Source organism: Thamnophis elegans, chromosome 5 (genome assembly GCF_009769535.1).
Source record: "Thamnophis elegans isolate rThaEle1 chromosome 5, rThaEle1.pri, whole genome shotgun sequence".
Classification (NCBI taxonomy): Eukaryota; Metazoa; Chordata; class Lepidosauria; order Squamata; family Colubridae; genus Thamnophis; species Thamnophis elegans.
In genome coordinates this window covers 18,099,233-18,120,812 of record NC_045545.1, presented here as the reverse complement: position 1 = coordinate 18,120,812, position 21,580 = coordinate 18,099,233, and the positions used below count along the sequence as shown (strand labels likewise).

Below are 21,580 nucleotides of genomic sequence, written 5' to 3'. Positions count from 1 at the left end.
ATACCTTTTCATCTATTTAAATGTCAGAGGGGCAAATGAATAGAATTGGGTAGTTTTTCTTATTGGTCTTATTATTTGGCAAGTAGCTATTCCTGTGTGGCTTTAACATTCTTACAACAAGACCAAATAAGTTAATGTATACTTGCGCCATTTTATCTTTTGGAAAAAAAAGATGATCAAAAGCTCCACAGATTGGAATACGTTTATTTGAGGATATAATATTTATTGCCACAGCTACCATGGAGCACTTGTTTCTCTTCCCTTACTAAGTCAGTTGCAGAGGATCTACAATGACTCATCCTAAGATGGTACAGTAGAAACCAGGCAGACTTTATTGGTCTATGCTGAATGTTTGCTTGCTTATTCATTTATTTCCTGATTCCAACTTGGCAACAGAAAATACAATTTACAAGGTATTTCCAATAAGGGGGAGGGAGATAAGCTATAATAAGACCATATGCTGAGTATGATGGATGATTCGTTAGCAAAATGTATATTTTTATATATGCATTTACTCCTTAAATTCACCCATCCACTATTAGCAAGCAGCAGGATAGAAAATAATAATTTAAAAATCCATTTTCTCCAAGCTGATAATTAGCATGTAGCAGCCTTGTCTTGGTCTTGAATTTCATGGGTTAATCTGAAAATTATGGCAGGATCCGAAAAAATGTAGCCCTTGCTCTTCTCATCTCTGTACCAAAGGTGGTATTCAGCAGGTTCTGACCAGTCTGGAGAACTGGTAGTGGAAATTTTGAGTAGTTTGTAGAACCAGTAAATACCATCTCTGACTGCTCCTGCCCCCACCTCTGTTTGCCCCTGCTTGGTGGGCATGGCAAGAGAAGGATACTGTAAAATCTCCATTCCCTCCTCACTCCAGGGAAAGGTTACTGCCTCCTGAGTCTCAGCTGATCAGGAGGGAATGGGGATTTTGCAGTATCCTTCCCTTGTCATGCCCACCAAGCCACACCCATCAAGCCATGCCACGCCCACCAAGCCATGCTCACAGAACTGGTAGTAAAAATTTTTGAAACCCACCACTGCTCTGCACTATTAATGACCTGATAAGATTTTAAGATAGCACTGTCAAGACCATTCGATCATTTAACACTTAGAGTGAACCAGACTTGTGGTTTGAGATTTGTGAGGTCATCTGCCACTTATTTTAAATCCTGTAAAGGTTTGTGACTTTTTCCTGCACCTACTTCTCTACACTTTTTATCTGAAAGACTGGTTTCAGCTCTACGAACCTCACTCCATTTCTACTTGCCAGCTTTTGAAAATAGTTGGGTTGGCAAAGAGAAAAGCCAGATGGTAGCCCCATGCCACTAGGATCCATTACTAGTTGGACTATGTGATGGTATTTCTTTTTAATCTTCCCAAAGTGCTGTAAAGATATATTTACAGATATCGTTACTGGTTGCTCAGGGAGCACAAATACTCATCATACTACCTTCATGGCCTGCTTGTGGGTTGGCAGAAGTTTCTGTCTGGCAAAAGGGGGAACAAACTATTGGAAAAGAGAGGCCTTCATTTTGATCCACCAAGCCACCTGGTACGTGCTACTGCTGTCGTGCTGCTGAGAAACTTAAACATTGTTGAAGTCAACAGCTTTCTTCTTGAGCTGTCCTCCAGCTCCTAGAATCAGGGTTATTCAGCCTATGAGCAGAATATTTTATTTAATTATTATGATTAATGGTTATTATTAGACATTTTCTTTCACACTCTTTTGGCCTGGAAATCCCCAAAATGGGAAACTACTCAAGATTACGAACTGCACAGTTCTATATTTTAGAGTCTTTCAGCAAATGCTGGAATTTGTTTTACAAGAACAAGAAGTGATTCTGAAAAGAAAATCCTGCAAATAGCATTTGATCATGAGTTTTTGTATATGTATTAGACTCACACTTAATTATATTGAGAATGTACCCTTTATTTCCTGACTTCATAAACCTGTGTGTGGGCAGTTAATTATATGCCCTGATTGTTCAGAGTGAAAGGATGTCATTTTCCAAGGCTTTTGTAAAATTCTCCTCATGCATGAGATATCCATTGTCCAGTTTCATATCTTATCTTGCCTACAGATGTGTTAATTCAGATTTCAGTTCACTTTTAGAAACCTTTCCCTTAATGTGCCTCTGGAAAGAGTGGTACGGTCAATTATATTGCCAAATATCTTATGTCTAATTTCCCTTTTTCAATCAGTTTACTTTATTCCTCATGCGTATTCCAGCAAGTTCGTATTTGTTTATAAATGCTAACATATTGTATATGAATAAATGAATGTACTCAAGAAGAATGTTCACAGTTAATGTTTTAAATACTTTTATTTTATGCTTTGTTTATCATTCTGGTGAAATATAGCAGAAATTGAAAGTGCTTCAGTAGTGTCCTAAGCTGTTAAAAATATGTGTCATAATTTGAAGATCTTTATAGACCCTTAGGAATTTACAAAGAACCATGGAGATCATTTAATCTTGCTCCCTGTTTGGGAAAGGAAATGTGCCATTTGAGATGGCTGTCCAAATATTGAGGCACCCCATGCTGTGTTTAATGAGCTGCACAATTGCTTAATGACTGCAATGAAGAGAGCCACAATTGTGGTTGTTAAGCAAGGTGGTCATATGGACTTCTTGCTTGGCTGAATTGTGATTGTAAGCCAAGAACTACATGCATGTATGTATGTATGTATGAATGTATGTATGTATGTATGTATCCATCAAATATGCTTAATTAACAATTGACTGATCTACTTAACAGTATTAATATTAGAATATTAATATTAGAACAATGATGGCACAGTGGTTAAAATGCAAGCAAACTCTGCCTCTAGCCAGGAGTTTGATCCTGACTGGCTGAAGGGTGATTCAGCCTTCCATCCTTCCGAGGCTGGTAAAATGAGGAGCCAGATTGATGGGGGCAACATGCTGACTGTAAACCACTTGGAGAAAGCATTAAGGCACTATGAAGTGGTATATAAGTCTAAGTGCTTTTGCTATTAGCATTTAGTCCATATTTTTTTATCATCTTGTTATCTAGGATAGCCAGGAATCCTTGCATTCAAATATCAACCTTAAAAAAATTCTGCTCATCTAAGTAATATCCCCAACAGCAGAGAAAACATATGGTCAATTTCTCTAGGATAGTTTGTAAAGTATTTTCAACAAATGGTATCATTCTAGAAGGAACTGACAATCTACATATTGATCTGAAATATGGTCTTGGATTAATGAGCGGAGTGGGGAAAGACAGTGAGCTTTCATATTTAATTAACTGTATTGCTAACCCTGATCATTTTACACTTTTGATAAACTGTTTGCTAAAACTGTGAAAGATATCCTCATTCTGAATTATATCACTTTTATTTTCTGCTTCTTTTATATTTCTTCCAGCATTCACGGTTACTTTCTCTCTGCCTTTTACCTGATCGTTGACCCCTTCTTGGAGTTCCTTTACAATTACTAATCATCAAGCAAATGTCTTCCTGATGCATCTAATGATTAGTCAAGCAATTCTGACATCTCCTCTTTCCTAGGGATATTTGATGCATTGTCCCCCTAAGTTTTCCCTAGCACTTTTCATTTTCTAGGAAACTTCTCTTTGACATCTGCTCTAACCAGGTTCCAAAGGGATCCTTCATAGTAGAGTTGTAAATAGTTGGTTTTTATGAAGAAGACAAAGTGTCTCTGTAGCTTCATAAATAACACCCCATGTGTCCAGCCATTATCATCTCTGGTCAGCATCCACAAGCCAAAAATGAGATCTGTTTAGATCATCAGCTTTTCTTTAGTTGACTGACAAAAGAACGGATTTGGTATCTTTTTTCAACCTGAAAGTCCTGCAGCTGGAAACTATCTATTTGTATTGTCTGAAATCAATATTTCAGATTCCTTAAGTATTGTTTGAAAATGGAACAAGAAAGTTTCTTTGCCTGTTGTTCTGTTTACTCATAACTGAAGATGTCTGCTTACTGGCAACAGTGGACAAGAAAGGTTGCACTGAAACTTGTCTAGAATAACAATTCTGCCTTTCTTATTGCACAGATGAAATGAATTCCTCTTGTGGTAGATACGGAGGGAAAGAAAATGCCAATCTAACTATCCCTCACCACCTGAACTAGTTGGTGGACTAAATGGAGGACCTTTTCTTGATTTTACCCATAACCCTACCTGAATACTCTGGATAAAACCCATATATCTAAATTGATTACTGCTTCCCCTAGATAGCCATACAAACACCATGAATATTTGCAGGGGGAAATCTCCATTGTAAGATTATATACATATCAGTTCCCGAGCACTCAAGGAAACTAATTTATGTCCATTGCCTGGGTAATGATGTGGATGATCCTCAAGGGTGACCACCATCAGTGGTACAAAGCAGAAAAGCTTGTATAGTGACTATTCTTGCTTTTTAAAATGGAAGAAGTAGTGTTGAAGTAAGTTTCAGCTTCCATTGCTGTCGGCTTTGCTATAAGGAATGCAAGAGAGGCCATTTTTATCATTGATTTCCAAAAGTTGCCTTTATCAAAAGATTTGCATTTGTTTTGTTAGATCTGAATGGATTATATCTTATATTCTCTTTCTCCTGTTCCCTTTTAGGACTTCTAATTTCAACTGTAAAACTCCTCCCTCTCCCCTCCCCTTCCCTCCTGATCTACTTTCTTGTTGTTTTCAAAAGAAATGCTCCAAAAAGAATGCTTTGTACAAAAATTCACCAAAGCTTGTGTTTGCAAATTCCCTATCATACAGGGCACAGAATTAGTAATATTTTGGCATATGTTAACTCAAAAATCTTTGTTTCACTATTTCCCCTCCAGTATATTTTACAGAAAATTCTCATGAGAGTAAAGGTCAGTTGCTTCCCTATAGCGTTTTAGAAGATTCACATTACTCGTGTTCCAGTCTATATATTATGAAATTAAGTAGATACCCTTGGGGTTAATTCCTTATTGTAAATGTAATGAAAGGAAACACTTTCCTGCACTCAGTATAAAATCTATAGCTCTTAGAATCCACTAGTCTTCATGAATTCTGGTATCAGCAGAGTATTTCTGAAAGCCATAAAAAAAGAACATTTTTGCAGTGCCTCATCAGTGATTTATTATTAAAGAAAAAAATTCATTTGGAAGAAGAATTATCTATTGACTTTCAAGTCATTTATACTTTCTTCAGATGACCGGGTGCTTATAAAGAGTTTTCCTCTCCGAGACTCTAAAGCTCACATAACTGAAAATGCATATCCCAAAACTGGGTAGAACACCCAAAGGGACCAGAACTATTTGTGCTGACAACCAGATACAATGCAGGGAACAAAAGTTAGAGTTGCAATTTTCTTGAAGTGAAGATGAAGATAAAATAAGCCATAACTTCATTATTTGTATTCCTCAAAATTGCCATTTCACATAGGCTGGATTAATTTGAACACCAGTCAAAAATCTGAGATACATATGAACTGCGCCTTCAGCCTGAAGGGAAAAATATATTAACATCTTTCTAAGAAATAAATGGAAAGTGATCTCCTGCTTTAAGAAGAGATAAAGAAGGAAGCTGGAGAGGAAATTAGTTCAATTAGAGGTCCTAGTCTTATGGCCAGAGGTAGACAGGATCAAAAACTGTGACATTGATTGGTTCTCTAGGTTAACTTCCTGTACAGATCAAGCATCTTCTTTTGGGTTTTTGAGCAGCAACAGGCTTGGCTTGCCCTTGCTTCCTCCTCTGCTATAGAAACCGGGGTAAAGTGTATTCTTTGCAAAGAACTTTTGAAGAAGCTGTGAGGTGGACTGTCAGCCACCAGCCCCTCCAGCAGCTGAATCGGAGGAAGAGGAGGAGATGTGGGAGTCAGGGTTAGCATCAGAGCAATCTAGGAGCTCCGAGGGGGAAGAGGGAATGGAGTTGGCAGAGAGAGAAAGACAGGTGGAGTCTGGGCCATCCATCAGACCTCAGATGGAGAGTCAACGGCCCCAGGTCTGGAGGTGGTTGATTAAGAAGGAGAAGAAGAGCTGGGTCCAGTGCCTGACACACGGCTGTGCAGAAGGCAGAGAAGGGGACGGACCTACCCTAGCTCTGAAGATAAAAGGCAGGGGGCAGAGATGAATAGGTATTGCAGAGAACTATTCATCTTCCAGATGGATGGACTTGTTAGCCCATGAGAGAAACTTTTTGCCAGGACTGCCGGCATTCCTAATAAAGGAATCTTTTGAGTTCACGTCAGAGGGTTTGTTGTGTTTGAGGAGCTGGGTCAGAACAAGCTGACTTTGCCCTTTGGCATTTCTTCCATTTTTTCACAGTGCAAAGCCAGTCCTATATATCACAGGATTGCACCCAAAAGGAGCATTTCAATGCACTCGGAGCCCTTTCAGATTTGGGAGGTGGGTTTCATTGCATGAAGTCAGCCCTGTATATCCTATCAGCCAGGGCAGGCATCCCTCGATAACAGTGGGAAACGAAGCAGCAAAGGTGAGCTGGGGCATGGAGGGCAGAGTGATGAGGGCAGTTGGGAATGAATTGGAACAGCTGCAGTATCCCAGGGCATGGCAAGCAGTCTCAGATTCGTGTGGTTCTGAGTCTGCTTGCTACCGAACAAATCAAGGTGCAAATGGGGAAATAGGAAGAGAGGGGTGAGATACGTGGGTGTGGGAGTTTGAGACAGTCCCTTACCATATTGAGTCTTGGAACTGAAAGGGACCAAGCCCAGAATGGCTTGGATTGGGGTGGGGTGGGATTGTTGGGATTGTGGTCACTAAATGTCATGGAATGTCTTACTTTGCCACTGCATTGCTTAATAATCAAAATTCCCACCTCAAATCTGGTTGTAAGATGAGGACTACTTGTATGATAGCTTTGTCCTGTTTTCTATATATTGATGTGAGAGTCCTCTGTGCTGCTTCATCTTCTGCAGGCAACCTCTGCTCTTCTTCCAGTGTTCTTGTTCTGCAAGGCAGAGGACAACCATGATAGATCATATGACTGGCTATGAGTGAAAAGGAAATACAGCTAACATTATAACAAGGAGCTGAGGTGGCACAGTGGTTAGGGTGCAGTACTGCAGGCCACTTCAGCTGACTGTTATCTGCAGTTCAGCGGTTCTAATCTCACCGGCTCAAGGTTGACTCAGCCTTCCATCCTTCCGAGGTGGGTGAAATGAGGACCCAGACTGTGGGGGTGATATGCTGACTCTGTAAACTGCTTAGAGAGGGCTGAAAGCCCTATGAAGCAGTATATAAGTCTAACTGTTATTGCTATTGCTATTATTTCCTTCTCATGATTCCAAACAGTCCCCCGGGGATTGTTTTCAAAGCAAATATGTGAGGGGAAGGGGATGAGAATAAAACCTCAGAAAAATAATCAGCCAAATATTTTGGGTGCAGCTGCCTCTGTGGAATCCAAAAGTTGGATCATCCCTATAGCCCAAGCCAAAATTATCATGAAGGGCAACTCCCAATGATGGGAAGAAGTATGCACATAGCAGTCTAAACTCACCCAAAGGAAGCAGGCAGTTCCCAATCCCTGATCATATTTTCAACTGCAGAGAAGATGCACATATTCTTTAAGTAGAAGAAATAGAAGTGCTACTTTACATATTAGAAGACCTAGTAAGTGAACTTTTGGCCTGTACAAGTTGACAGCTAGTGATACAAGTTGCCCTATTAGAGGGTGAGTTGTCCTTTGCTGTAGAGTCTTCTAACAGAGCTACAATTCAGAGATGTCAAACTAGCGGACCATGGGCTGGATGCATCACGCACAGGCCAAGCCCACCCCAGCTCTACAAATGGGAAAAATGTCGCGAAGTCATGTGATGGCAATGTGATGCTGTGAGTTTGACACCAGTGACCCAGATGGTCTCCATCAGAGTGATCATAGTGGATTCTGCACTTAGTAAACATAGCTGCGTGAACAAAACAGTCTATTCAGTGACTTCCACTATTATGATTTTATGATTAAGTTTCTTGGCTGGAGATGAGATAAAAACAATAGAAGAAGGTCATGTTGATAAGGTGTGTTTATGTTCCATGGCTGTTTTTATATCTCTGAAGGATTGTATGAATATTTTTATGAAGAAACATAAGGAACATGCTGATGAGTTTCTTTCGGCAAGACTTTTCTTCTCAAGTATGCTGTAAATCCTGCAGGATAAATACTCATTTAAAAGCAGTAGAGAAATATATATATAAAAAAACCTGGTTTCTTATAGTTTCCTCTTTTTGAACTAACTTTTAGTTGATGTTAAAATCTCTGATTTAAAATTTTTAGTTCATGTTAAAAATTCTTACTTAATTTTTTTAAATAAAAGTTTAACATTTTATTTTTTAAAAAAATATTTTTTAAAGTCAGTGTACAGAATTCATTAAAAAAAAAATTTGCTATTTGGTATAAGAATTTTTAGTTACCGTTCATTTTAATAGAAGAAGGTGAGAAAACAAAACATCCATTCTTTTTTTTTGTGGATCTTTGGCTTTTGATAGCATTTTATGACTTTTTGATTTCACCAATCTTTCTATAATAGGCAGTTGCCTCTAAATGTAGAACAAGAAAAACACATTTCTGTGAAGCTGGCGAAGGACAGGGAGTATGTAAGCATGAAGCCAATAAGACCACAATCTCATAGCCATCTCAGAGGTAATCACAGCTGCTATTCTCAAGCAAATGGCTTGAAAGTTACAACACAAGGCCGTGACCTGCCATTTTAGGATTAGACCTGCATGAATTCAATGGACCTTTCTGTGGTTCAGAGATGGTAATACCTGGAAGGAAGCCCAAGAAGGTTTACAGCTTAAAGATGTCAGTTAAAGTCCTAAGTTCAACAATTTAGTGGTCAAAGTCTACAGCTTAACTGATTCAGGCCCAGGAACGGTTGATTAAAAATAGGATGTTCTAAATGTCACAAGATGACACAAAAGTGGTTGCAGAGGTACTATGAGAATCTTGTTCGGCCTTGTGCCAATGCCTGATTGCTAGGCCCAAATTGCTGAAAAAGTTGAGGGAAATAATTCTGGCAAATCTACTTATGTTGATCTAACAGTCTTTAAAGGAAGGGAAATGAATCGGGTTAGTCAAGTTGAAATTCAAAACAGGCTTCTAAATCTGGAGATTTAAGACTGTTTTGTGGGAGACAAAAATGGCTGTCAATTGGCCTTTAATAAATTGGGAAAATGTATTTGTGTGTGACCAAGGATTCAGTACTATTTTTTTATCTGTAAGACTTTGCAATTTGTAAATAAATAGTTAATATTTGCATTAATTAAAAGATCAGAAATCTCTGTGTATAACAGGGGTAGTCAACCTTTTTATACCTACCGCCCACTTTGGTATCTCTGTTAGTAGTGAAATTTTTTAACTGCCCACCGGTTCCACAGTAATGGTGATTTATAAAGTAGGGAAGTAACTTTACTTTATAACATTTATAAACCCCTACCATCCACCATGAAAGCTGGAACGCCCACTAGTGGGCGGTAGGGACCAGGTTGACTACCACTGGTGTATAATCTCCAATTATAGTTTCCCATGTCCTTCACTCTTGGTAATGCTGACTGGATGTCTTAGAATTTAGTCCAGCAACAATTGGAAGTGTATTATATGCTATTTCCAACATAATGGTAATTTAGGAGTTTCCAAAGGCTTCCGAAAACCCTTGTGTGATAGTATACCCATAAAATCAAACAGAGGGATGTGAATCAGTATGATTTTTTATTTATTTAAATACATTTCATTTCAATTTTGAATGGAGATCCCTTTTATGCTTACCTCAGTTTAGTGTTATATAACTTTAATGGATGCATCTTAAAAGTGTTGATATTTCTGTTTAATTTCACTGGCAGCTTCTGCATACAGTGCAAACTAAGAATGGAAAAAGTTACAGAAAAGATTGTAGATGCTGCTGCATGAAGCATAGAAATAATATTTCTCCTGAGAATTTTGATTCCTCTTATCTTAAAAAAGTATTGTTCAAGAGATAATCACAAACACTCTTAATGTTTAGTCAATTTTAATGAAACAAGATATGTTTCATCTTTGCTTTAATTTTTCCTTAGCTGCCTTTTAGGAAAAGAGACAAAGGATTATTTACAAATATGAAAAAATAATGTTCTTTTTAAACAACAAATACTATCTAATTAACCCAAATCAAACCAGAATTGGATGATTACCATTCAAATAATTGAATGCTTTTAAAAACCCCAGTTTATGAAAGAAATAATGAACAAAAATCATTTTATTCTTCAATGATTTTTCTTTTTCATTTTTTTGTACTTCTTCGGTGTAAAATTGTCTAGCCAAACTGCAGTGTGAATGAAAAGTAATACCTCAAGTGGTATACATCACCAACAGATGACAGTACTGATGTAGTAGAAACTTTGACATACTTGATGGAAAGTTACTGTAAGAAAATAAACTGCACTGCTATCCTTCATGATATGTAAGCCTGCAGTGAGTACCTGCCAGTTGCATTTTAAATAACGTGCCTTGGTTGGATTTTTGAATGCTGAAGGATTCTGCCAGTAAAATTCTTCACTGAATGCAGGTTGTTTATGTTGATGACTGTGCTGACATGAATACTGTGCATTATTGGTGTGTGTGTGTGTGTGTGTGTGTGTGTGTGTGTGTGTTCCAGCATAACTCCGGAATGCCTCGAGCAATTTCAACCAAACTTGGTACACAGATTACTTACCTTCTGGAAACAAATACTCTGGGAGCTAGTCACCAATAACACCTCTTGGGATGTGTGTTCTTTTTAAGATATAGCCTGTTGTGCCTTAAAATTGCTTCTACTGTACAGCGCTGTGGAATTGCCATGGTAGCAGCCTCACAGTACTCCACAAGGGGGCTCCATATGGTAAGGGGGAAAATCCAACATTAGAAATTGCAGTGACGTTCATGGAATGAGGGTTGGTATAAATAAATACCCCGGCAGTGCTAGGTTATCAGCTAGTAAATAAATAAAGATAGTGAACCAGGACTAAGAATCTGAGCAGAAAATCAGATTGGAGTAGTGGTTAAGTAACCAGGCTTAAGAAACTAGGAGAATGTGACTTCTAGTCCTGCCTTGGGCACAAAGACAGATAGATGTCCTTTGGCCATTTCTCTCTCTCAATCTTAGTAAGTAGGCAATGTCAAACACTACTAAGTTCTTACCAAGGGGAACTAATCCATGCAGTCACCAGGGAATCAAGACTGTCTTTGAAGGAAAGGAGGAGGAGGGTGAAGAAGGAGGAGGAGGAGGAGGAGGAGGAATTAGATCTAGCTAATTTTTAGTTGGAAGGCAACTGGTCACTACAAAGATTTTAGAAATGACTGCAAAGTTGCATTAATACCCAGGAAAAAGGTACTATCAAACTCATTATGTAACCCTGAAAAGGAATTATATTCATAAAGGTACAGGGAGTCAGGTTTCGCTCAAAATAATTTCATACGCATAGCCATTGATACCACTGCTTCCACATCATACATAGAAAAAGAGACTAAATGTATGGAGAATATGTGTTTATTAAACAAAATAATTGCCTCTGAATAATAATAGATAATAATTGCATGTAATTAACAATGGTTCTTCTAATGAGCAGCAGGTGGTTGTTCAAAGCAAAGGGTAATGTTGGAGTGTTTGCACTTTGCACATATTTCCAGTGTAAGGTTCAAGAGTTAATAACCACAAGCAGGCGTTTGTTTGTTAATGGGGACGGAAGACCCCCAAATAAAACATTCCCCTTCAATTAACTCATCATTGACTCCCATCCCCATCTAAATACACGGTTTTGTGATGCAGTTTTCTTGTAACTATTGGTTTGCTGTTTTAAATGTGAAGCCTGTGGATTTAAAGATGTTTCAGAATTATGGGATTCTTAAATTCTTTCCACCAAAAGCCTTTCACGTTTTCTTTGCAGCTTAGTGGTTGAGAGTGCCACTATCCTATGGCAAAAGGTTTAAAAATTATCTGCTTTTGGAATCAACTTCATAATCTTAATATTCAGTAGTTGTTTAGATTTATATAAGTGACAATTTGGTGGTTTTATCTGCTGGAGCCCCTAAATAGGGAATGGATGGCAAGAAACAAAACCAAAACCCCAATCCAAAAAAAAAAAAAAAAAAAATCATAGGAAAAAGTGGCCTTACTTTTTGGGGAAAAAAAAGAAAAAGTTTAAAATATCAGTTATAAGTCTCTCACCATAATCACAAACATCAGGCACAATAATTTAAAAAACTATTGATAAAATGAAGATGGTGCCAGATAGGTTTTTCCTTCATCAGATATAGTTCAGGGTTTATTGGTCAGGCTTTAACTACATATGTACAACAAGGAGAAAAAGATGGGAACATGATTTAACAACCAAGTGAGAAGACCAGTAACACAATTCCTGATTTTGGTTCAAACTCTCTCAATAAATACAACTGGAAGAACTTCTCCTAGTGGTAATACCACTGCCTGAGATCATGGCAAGCTATTGTTTATATGGATTAGTCCGGCTTTATCCAACAGGACGACCTCAGACTTTCCAGGAAATATTGTTCTATTGAAGCTTTCTTGCTGCTTTGAAACTAGGAACCATTTGGAGACAACAAAATGGATAAAGTTGGAGTAGTTAAACTTTGGTTACTGAAATAATTGTCTGGTTCAATGAAAGGTTTAAATATCCATTGGCTTTTTTATGCCAGTCATCAAAATCATATATAGGAAGGAAAAAAGCAAGAATCATAAATAGTGGAATTTGTAACTTTGATCAAAATGGATATATTTGAACCAAATACACTTAGGAATTCATTTCATTGAACTGATTAATGCTCTCCCTTCCAAAACTTTGAAGATTTTTGTTTACAAGCATTGTAAATAAATTTAAAATTGCCAGTAAAAGAGAATTTAACATTTACATTTAAAATTTTATTCCCTATGTTTGCTTCTGTCCCATCATGCTATAGTGGCTATTTCAATTCTCAATTCTTGTACTTCATGTCTGATTTTTTAAAATCTATCATGGTTAAGCCTTGCTTTGCAAATGCCGCAGAAATGTTGTTGTTTTTTTGGGGGAAATCATAAAATGTTATTGCCAGATGAAAAGTGGCCGTGGGTTGCTATAGGAACTATCCTTGTAGAATTAGTAAACTGCCCACAGAGTAGTATCAATGACTCTTGGTAGTTAAGGTTTCAAATTATAATAAGTTTAGAGAAAGTGTTCTTGCTGTTTGGGGCTCAGTTCTGAAGTCCTAAAAATACATTCATTGCCATTTAATTTCAGTCCAATTATGCATCCAAACACTTTTGGATTCCATAAACCTCTTTCAGATTCATTGCATATATTATATCTTCAGACATCTAATGAATATGAGAATGGTTTGGCACCATTTTTGTCCCTGAATAAATTACATTCCTTCCATCACCATTTTAAAATTTGAAATATACAAATAAACAAATACTATAAATTATACTATAAAAACTCTCCAATACTTCCTTCCTTCCTTCCTTCCTTCCTTCCTTCCTCCTTCCCTCCCTCCCTCCCTCCCTCCCTCCCTTCTGAAGTATTTTACCCTTGAACTATACCTTCCTTCTTGCATTCTGTCTTTTCAATGACAACCAATAAAGTTCAGGTGTTTAGGAAAAAAGGAGGATAATCTTTTTTGCTGAATTTCATATGAAAAGAGAAAAGCAAACACCTCAAGTACTGAACAAAATGTATACTGTAGCTTGGGAAGCTGTTAATCCTGCCATTATGGACACATGAAACACACACTGATAAATTATATGGCTAATTATTTTGGTGTGTGGCCTGATCAATTTATGTTTAATCAAAAAAACAACAGAGGATTAGATGCATCTTCCAAAACAATTGAAATAAGGTATCTGAAGAAAAACAGTTCAAAAGGAAATATCCATGTCAGAGAATCCAAGAATTTGGCACAAGACTTCTGGCTTTTATTTGACATACGTACAAGGAATCCTAATTTTTTTCCTTTTAAAATGGTCTAAATGAAATTGGCTTTGGTACTCATTGTTTCTACTAAATTGCCTTGTTAGAAAGCTGTACTTTTTACCTCAGATCACTGAGATGCCGGCAGGTATTTGAAGTGACACCATTAGGATATTGAAACCTTCGCTTTAATCCTTGTCAGTTTTAATCAAATGTTCTGTTGGAATTCAAACAGGTATCAACAGGTTAAAATAGATTGAGAAAAGATTGCAGGTAAAGATATTTATGAACCTTTAGCAGATTAAATTCATATGATTTCCACTGTTCCACATTTAGTAATTAAGTTAGAGTTAAAGGAAAAGACTATGATATACAGATATTCACTTATGAAGTGAATACGAAATATCACAGGATAGTATCACTGATTAAATTCTTCACTTATGTAGATTGATATGGACAGGATTTCCAATTGGTTGGGTTAACTTTGTGATATATTTGTCACTTTTATAAAAGTAGAATGTGATGTATGAGTCAATACACTTATTTATGAATATGAAACAAATTTAAGAAGCAAGACACAAAGCCATGTAAACCACAGGTGTCCAGCCTTGGCTACTTTAAGACTTCAACTCCCAGAATTCTCCAACCAGCCAGCCAGCCAACTAGTCTTAAAATTGCCAATGTTGGACACAGCTGACATACACTGATGTCAGATAATTCAAAACAGTTCAATTCATTTTTTAATCTTGTCTAGTCCCCAAGGTGATCAAAGTGGCATTCTTACTCTCTGCCTCCCCTTCTCCCATAACAACTCTATGGACAGTGGTATCAATAGGTTGGGGATCAAAATCAGCAAAATGACAAAAGGAGGATCTCAATGAAAGCCCAGGACCTATCTGAGGATTTTACTAAGGCCATCATGATGTCAATGTAATGATGAAATAAAGCTACAAAGTTGGGTCTTCCAACACTGTCTCAAAGGGTAGACAATTTTTTTAACACGTAAATGTGATGGAATATAACCTGACTCTTGGAATGGGAAAGGGATAACAAAAAGTTATCTAATAACAAGAAGTCAATTGATGTTTTTTAAAAAAGATTGGATGGCCATTTGTCTAGAATAATATAGGTTCTCCTGCTTAAGTAGGAGATTGAACTAGAAAACCTCCAAGTTCCTTCCAACTCTGTTATCCTGTGTTTTGTAAAACTATTAATGGAAGATGTTCAGAAAAAAAAATACTATACTTTGGGAAACTTAATAGACTCCATGCACACATACACCCTTGATTTTGTTTGGTGTAAGATGAAGTTCTCAACCTTGTCCAGATGCGTAGACTTTAACTCCCAGAATTCTCCAGCTGGCATGGAGTTGAAATCCACACATCTTAAAGTGGCCAAGTTTAAGAAACACTGGTTAAAGATGTAGCAAGGAGAAACTCTGACATATTTTGAGATTCCATTATTATTTCATTACTAAACAGTTTTCTTAAACTTTATTCTCTTAGGAATGAGTCTCACTTTTAAAAATTATGCAAGGTCCTAAAATAGATTTTGTTTTTATAGATTGCATTTATTGATACTCCCTGTATTCATAATTAAAATCAACCCATTTTTTTTGCCACTACTGCTTCTCATGATTGTTGGATGGAATTTTAATATTGTATTCTTTTTCAATATAGGATGTCAAATGATTTTGATTTTGCAGGCTCCTGACAGGATCCTGGAGCTGCATTTGAAGATTCAAGTAGAAGAATTATAGAAAGCTGAGAGATTCCAAAACTGCAACAAGGTAAACTCAATGTTTGTGAGAATTATTCAATAGATGTGAATGCTCTTGCTGTGATCACCAGTACTACAAGGACTTTCTGAGGAACCAAGAGATGAGGTGGGAAAAGACACACCACAGAATATGGAGAATTTGTTAATTGAATGGCAAGTGGAAGATTTGAGGCATTGAGGAAAGAATAAGGAAAGGAGGTTTTTACAGTCTCTCTACAGAGATTGGTGGCTCAGCAGTTAAGAATAGCAATAGCACTTAGACTTATATACTATTTCACAGTGCTTTACAGTTCTCTCTAGGCAGTTTACAGAGCTGGGCTTGTCGTCTGGAAAGCCGATAGCCCAGATTCAAGACCTGAGTACCACATGACAGGATGAACTCCTGTGCTTGCCCCAGCTCCTGCCAATCTGCTGTAGTTCAAAAGCATGCAAATGTGAGTAGATTAATAGGTACTACGGTACTCCAGTGGGATGGTATAATGCTCTGGCACATCATATCACTGTGGAAATGACTTCAGACAGTGCTAGATCAATGGCCTTGAAATGGAGATGAGCATTGCCCCTTAAAAAATCCACAAGGGCTCCTTTTACTACACCCTTATTCCCCACCCCAACTCCCATCCTCATCTTGTTTCCTGTAAGGTCCTCAGATGCTAGCAGTGGATAATCTATGCAACAATAAAAATAATTCTCTACTTGACAGAAAACCGAGATGGTGACTCTCAGTTTATGATTCTACCCCCATGAAACCTAGCACTTCTAAAATACCGTACAGACTTCTGTGTTAGGCACAAAGTGCTGCACCTGTGGAATTGCAGGCCATGTAGCAAGCAAGTGCCTGAAATCCTACAAAGCCTCACCTTTGGAAAAATTAATAGGCTATCCTTTGAGGGACTTCAAAGATTAAGAGCTCAAACAGATGGCTAAAAGAAAATGCATGTTATTCTTACTTTTCATACACCCTCAGAGTTTGAAATGTAACTCTCATTTCTTATAGTTTTGGACATAAATGTCAATTTCATAGATGAAGCCACAGTGTAATAGTTTGAACTGCCCACACACTTACTGGTATTACAGAAACTAATGGTTGTGGAAAGAATTGATGGACAAGCACATTTGACTGGTCCTATTTGAAAATGTACATTTTTGCAATTGACAATAAATGATAATTTTGCCACTCATGTCACAGCTTCCATACATTGTGTGAGTATTAATTGACCCAGAGGTGGTTGCTGTGTGGCTCTTGTAGTGTGGCTCACTTTGGTTCTCATAGCCTATTCAATCATACAAAGCTGACTTGTTTTGGGTTATTTTGATCAAACAATGTCCTTGAGCAAGAGCCAAGAAATGAATCTTCTTTGTTGAAGGACCTGTCCTCTGGAACAAGAACAATATTCTCTCAGAGGTACTACTGCCCACCTTTTAGTAAGCCCTAAAAACTTTGCTTTTTGTAGTCCTTGAACTACGTGGGGTAATGTGAATGGGTGCCTTGTTATTTGCTTTTATTTCATTTGTATTTATTTGTATTTTTTTATTTGAATTGAATTGAATTGAATTTTATTATTTGTATGCCGCCCTTCTCCGGGAAGGACTCAGGGCGGCGAACAATTCAAAAAGGGAAAAGGGGGAACATAAAACAGAATACAGATAATTAAAATAAGCAAGAATCACGCAACCATACAAGTCGAGAGGGGAGGGAACTCATCAACCCCAGGCCTGCCGGCAAAGCCAGGTTTTGACAGCTTTTCGGAAGGCCTGGAGAGAGGTGAGGGTCCAAATCCCTGCGGGGAGTTCATTCCAGAGGGCCGGAGCTGCCACAGAGAAGGCCCTCCCCCGGGTAGTAGCCAGGTGGCATTGGCTAGTAGACGGAACCCGGAGGAGGCCAACCCTGTGTGATCTAATGGGTCTTTGGGAGGTAATTGACAGCAGGCGGTCTCTCAAGTACCCAGATCCAATACCATGAAGGGCTTTATAAGTTACGACTAGCACTTTGAAGCGTATCCGGAGACTGATCGGTAGCCAGTGCAGCTCGCGGAGGATAGGTGTAACGTGGGTGTACCGAGGTGCACCCACAATCGCTCGCGTGGCTGCATTCTGGATGAGTTGAAGTCTCCGAATACTCTTCAAGGGCTGCCCCATGTAGAGCTGCCCCATGTATTTGTTCTCATAGGATTCCTGTTCTTTTATTTTGTTTTCTCATCTTGTGAAACTATTCAGAGTGGTTGTGGAGTGAAGTGGCCTAAACATTTTATAAAGAAATAAAAATACTTTCTATATGTTATATGCATTCCTGCCTTTCATTTAGGAATGCATTTTAGAAAGTATAGTACTCTGTCTTCCTAATTTCCCCTCACATCAAGAACACCTTGTGGTAGGTTGGGCAAATAAAGAATGACTGGCTCCAAATCACCCAGTGGACTTCAACGACTAAAAGTAGATTAGAATCTGTATCTCCTTATTCTTGGTTTAACACTTAAACCACCATATCACACTGACATTTATTATCTGTATAACGGCTATATTATATGCTAAAATACATGGTTGAAGAACCAGAGTATTGAAAAACCATTTATAAGAGCCTTAGATAGCATTATTAGGAATGAATCAACTTTTAACATCCATTACTGTTGACTAAAGCCTCTGGGCTTTAACAAAAACTAAAAACACATGACTTGGGAATTATCTGTCCTAGCCAAGCTATTTTTCCCAGAATTAATTTTTGAATTGTAGTCTCCTGCAATTTGCCTTCGACTGTATAATTAGGTTGTTTCCCCCTCTGGATCTGAAGAGACATTCGAGAGTGACTCTTTTAACTGATAGGAAAACTAGACTGAAATCATTGCTTCCTTTAAACAATTCTGGCAACTGTAGTTTTATGAGGGTCCTAATAATCCTTTGTGAAATCAGTCACAGAACTCTAGTTTTCTCATTAACAGTTACACAAATTTGAAACTCGTTTCAATGCGCGATGGAGGCATCTTGCTAAATTAGTGGCTTGGTGTTCCTCATTTAATTTAAAAAAAAAGTTTTGTCTATTATCATTTTCCCGATTTCAAACGTTCAGGCTGTGAGTGTCATTGATTATGTAGCATCAACCAAGGCAACAAAGCCTGAGGCAACCCTGAAGTTTTACAGAAAAAAAAACTCTGAGGGGGGAAAAACATGATTTAAAAGAGTAGGGAGATAAAACCTTTCATTGAAAATTGAACTTATTCAGTGACCAGGAAATATTGACTACATTCAGAGGGTGGAAACTGACCTAGTAGAATGGCTAAGATGAAACCTTGATTAGGGAACTGTGTACACTGTAGAACGTTACTGCAATTTTCACTTGTAATTCACCTGTAATATTAAAACTTTACTGTCTGTGAACCGGGGTCTTGAGGCCGTTAAGAACTGGATGAGAGCTAACAAACTGGTACTCAACCCAGACAAGACCGAGTGGCTGTTGTGTTTCCCTCCCAATAATTTGGCCAATGTTCCATCACTCAGGCTGGGGGGTCAAATTTTACACCCCTCAGACAGGGTTCGCAACTTGGGAGTCCTCCTGGACCCACAGCTGACTTTCGACCATCATTTGTCAGCTGTGACCAGGGGGGCATTTGCCCAGGTTCGCCTGGTGCGCCAGTTGCGGCCCTACCTGAATCGGGAGGCCCTCACAACAGTCACTCGAGCCCTTGTGATCTTTAGGCTCGAATACTGTAATGTGCTCTACATGGGGCTGCCCTTGAAGAGCACCCGGCGACTTCAGCTAGTCCAGAATGCGGCCGCACGAGTGATTGTGGGCGCACCGCGGTTCGCCCACATAACACCTATCCTCCGCGAGCTGCGCTGGCTACCTGTTGATCTCCGGGTGCGCTTCAAGGTGCTACTTACCATCCATAAAGCCCTCTATGGTAGTGGATCTGAATACTTGAGAGACCGCCTTCTGCCGATTACCTCCCTCCGTCCCATCAGATCGCACAGATTGGGCCTCCTCCGAATTCCATCCGCCAGTCAGTGCCGACTGGCGACTACGCGGAGGAGAGCCTTCTCAGTAGCAGCTCTGACCCTTTGGAACGATCTCCCCGTGGAGATTCGTACCCTCACCACCGTCCAGACCTTCCGCACAGCCCTCAAGACCTGGCTATCCCGTCAGGCCTGGGGATAAGATCCTAATCCGCCCCGCCCGAATGCTGAATGAATGTTGTGTTTTACTGTTTTATTTTATTTTATTCACATATTTATGTTTTGTCTTGCACTCCCTCCCATGAATTGTAAGCCACCCTGAGTCCCCTCAGGGAAAAGGGCGGCCTATAAATGCCAAATAAAACTAAAACTAAACTAAAACTAATACAGATGCAGAGATGTTTTAATTGAAACCCACATGGGGATAATATCACTGGGGATTCTGTGAGTAGAAGCCCAAAGCACCTGGAAAGCATCAGGTTGCCAACTCTCTGACTCATTCAAGATGAATCTGGCTTTCCACATTGTTTGGATTCCTTTTGTACTGTTGCAGCTATGCACACAAAGTTAATGTCTTGCTGTACTTAAAGTTTCAGCAATTAATGTATAACAATAATCACCAGATTGTGTTGGTGGGAACTGAGAAGTCTGAGAGCAAACTTAGGGAAGGGAAAACCAAGACCATTCTACCTCTTATTTACTCTGAATGAATCTGAAAGAGGTTTCAATCTGAAAATTCAAAAAAGTTTGTGTAAGTCAGATGGATTCCGCTGGCCTTTGGGGTGTCAATTAAAAAGAGAAAAATGCTTTAAGTTATAAAGGATCATAGTTTTTTTTTCCCCAGGGAAATGTCACCCTTACGTCTCCTGTAAAATAGCTTTAGAAATATTAGGAATAATTCCTTGCTAGTTACTACTTTTTTCATGTTACAACATGGCAGTGATTTTTCAAGCACTAATCACTTCACATAATTATAATTGTGTTGTGACAGTTAACAGTTCAAGTGTTAAAAATTAAATACAATATTAAAATGGACGGATGGTGTACTGACCATAAAAACCATCTATAATTCAAAAGTGTGTATTTGTGTGTATAATTATTATTCCTATTAAAAAAATAATCCTTCTCCAGCTATATATTAATTCCTAATATTTTCCCCCCAAAATCAAACAGTAAAAAAGTTTTGCTTTGAACTTCTGTAGAAAGAATTATGGTACCATAATTTCCCAAAACTCTGTGATATTTATTTCATTTAATCAATTTCATTCATTTATTCATTCATTTATTGAATTTATAGGCTGCCCAGTCCCGGAGGTCTCCGGGCTGCTTACAGAAATGAAAAATGTTTAAAAAAGGATTAAAACAATAAGATACAACAAGATTAAGAAGAAAACACAACATGCAGCCAATCAAAGGGGGGGCTGGACCTGAATCAAGAGGTCAACAGCCCCAGGCCTGCCGGAAAAGCCAGGTTTTAATAGCCTTATGGAAGGCCATGAGAGTGGGTAGGGTCCGGATCTCTGGGGGTAGCTCATTCCATAGGGCCAGAGCGGCAACAGAGAAGGCCCTGCTCCGAGGTGTCGCCAGTCGGCATTGTCCAGCTGAAGGCACCCGGAGAAGGCCCATCCTGTGCGATCTTATTGGTCTTAGGGAGGTATTTATATATTTAAATGTAATATAATAATGGTTTGGGGTATAGTCCAAGACTAGACTGGATCTGCATAACAATCTGGTCCCAGCCAATAAGACTAACAAACAACCAATATTTTATTTTGGATTCAGCTTCTTCTTATTCAATATCCAGTATTTAATATGATTTCATTCAACTGTGAGTAAAAATAAAACCTGTAATTTCCAGGCTTGATAAAAAATGTCACACAAAGATAAACATTATGAACATTTGAATGATATCAGATGCTCAAGCATTGCCCCAAGTCATGGTTTTAACCATGTTTATTGAAT

At 38.4% G+C, this 21,580-nt stretch overlaps 1 long non-coding RNA gene across 1 annotated transcript in view; it reads left to right on the top strand.

Annotated features, from left to right (window-relative positions):
• The window catches only part of LOC116508880, a 32,972-nt gene extending 17,297 nt beyond the window's left edge, over window positions 1–15,675 (top strand). The window contains exon 3 of the long non-coding RNA XR_004255434.1: window positions 15,597–15,675. This is a non-coding gene — a long non-coding RNA (uncharacterized LOC116508880). The remainder of the gene's footprint in view (window positions 1–15,596) is intronic.
• The last annotated feature ends 5,905 nt before the right edge of the window (window positions 15,676–21,580 follow it).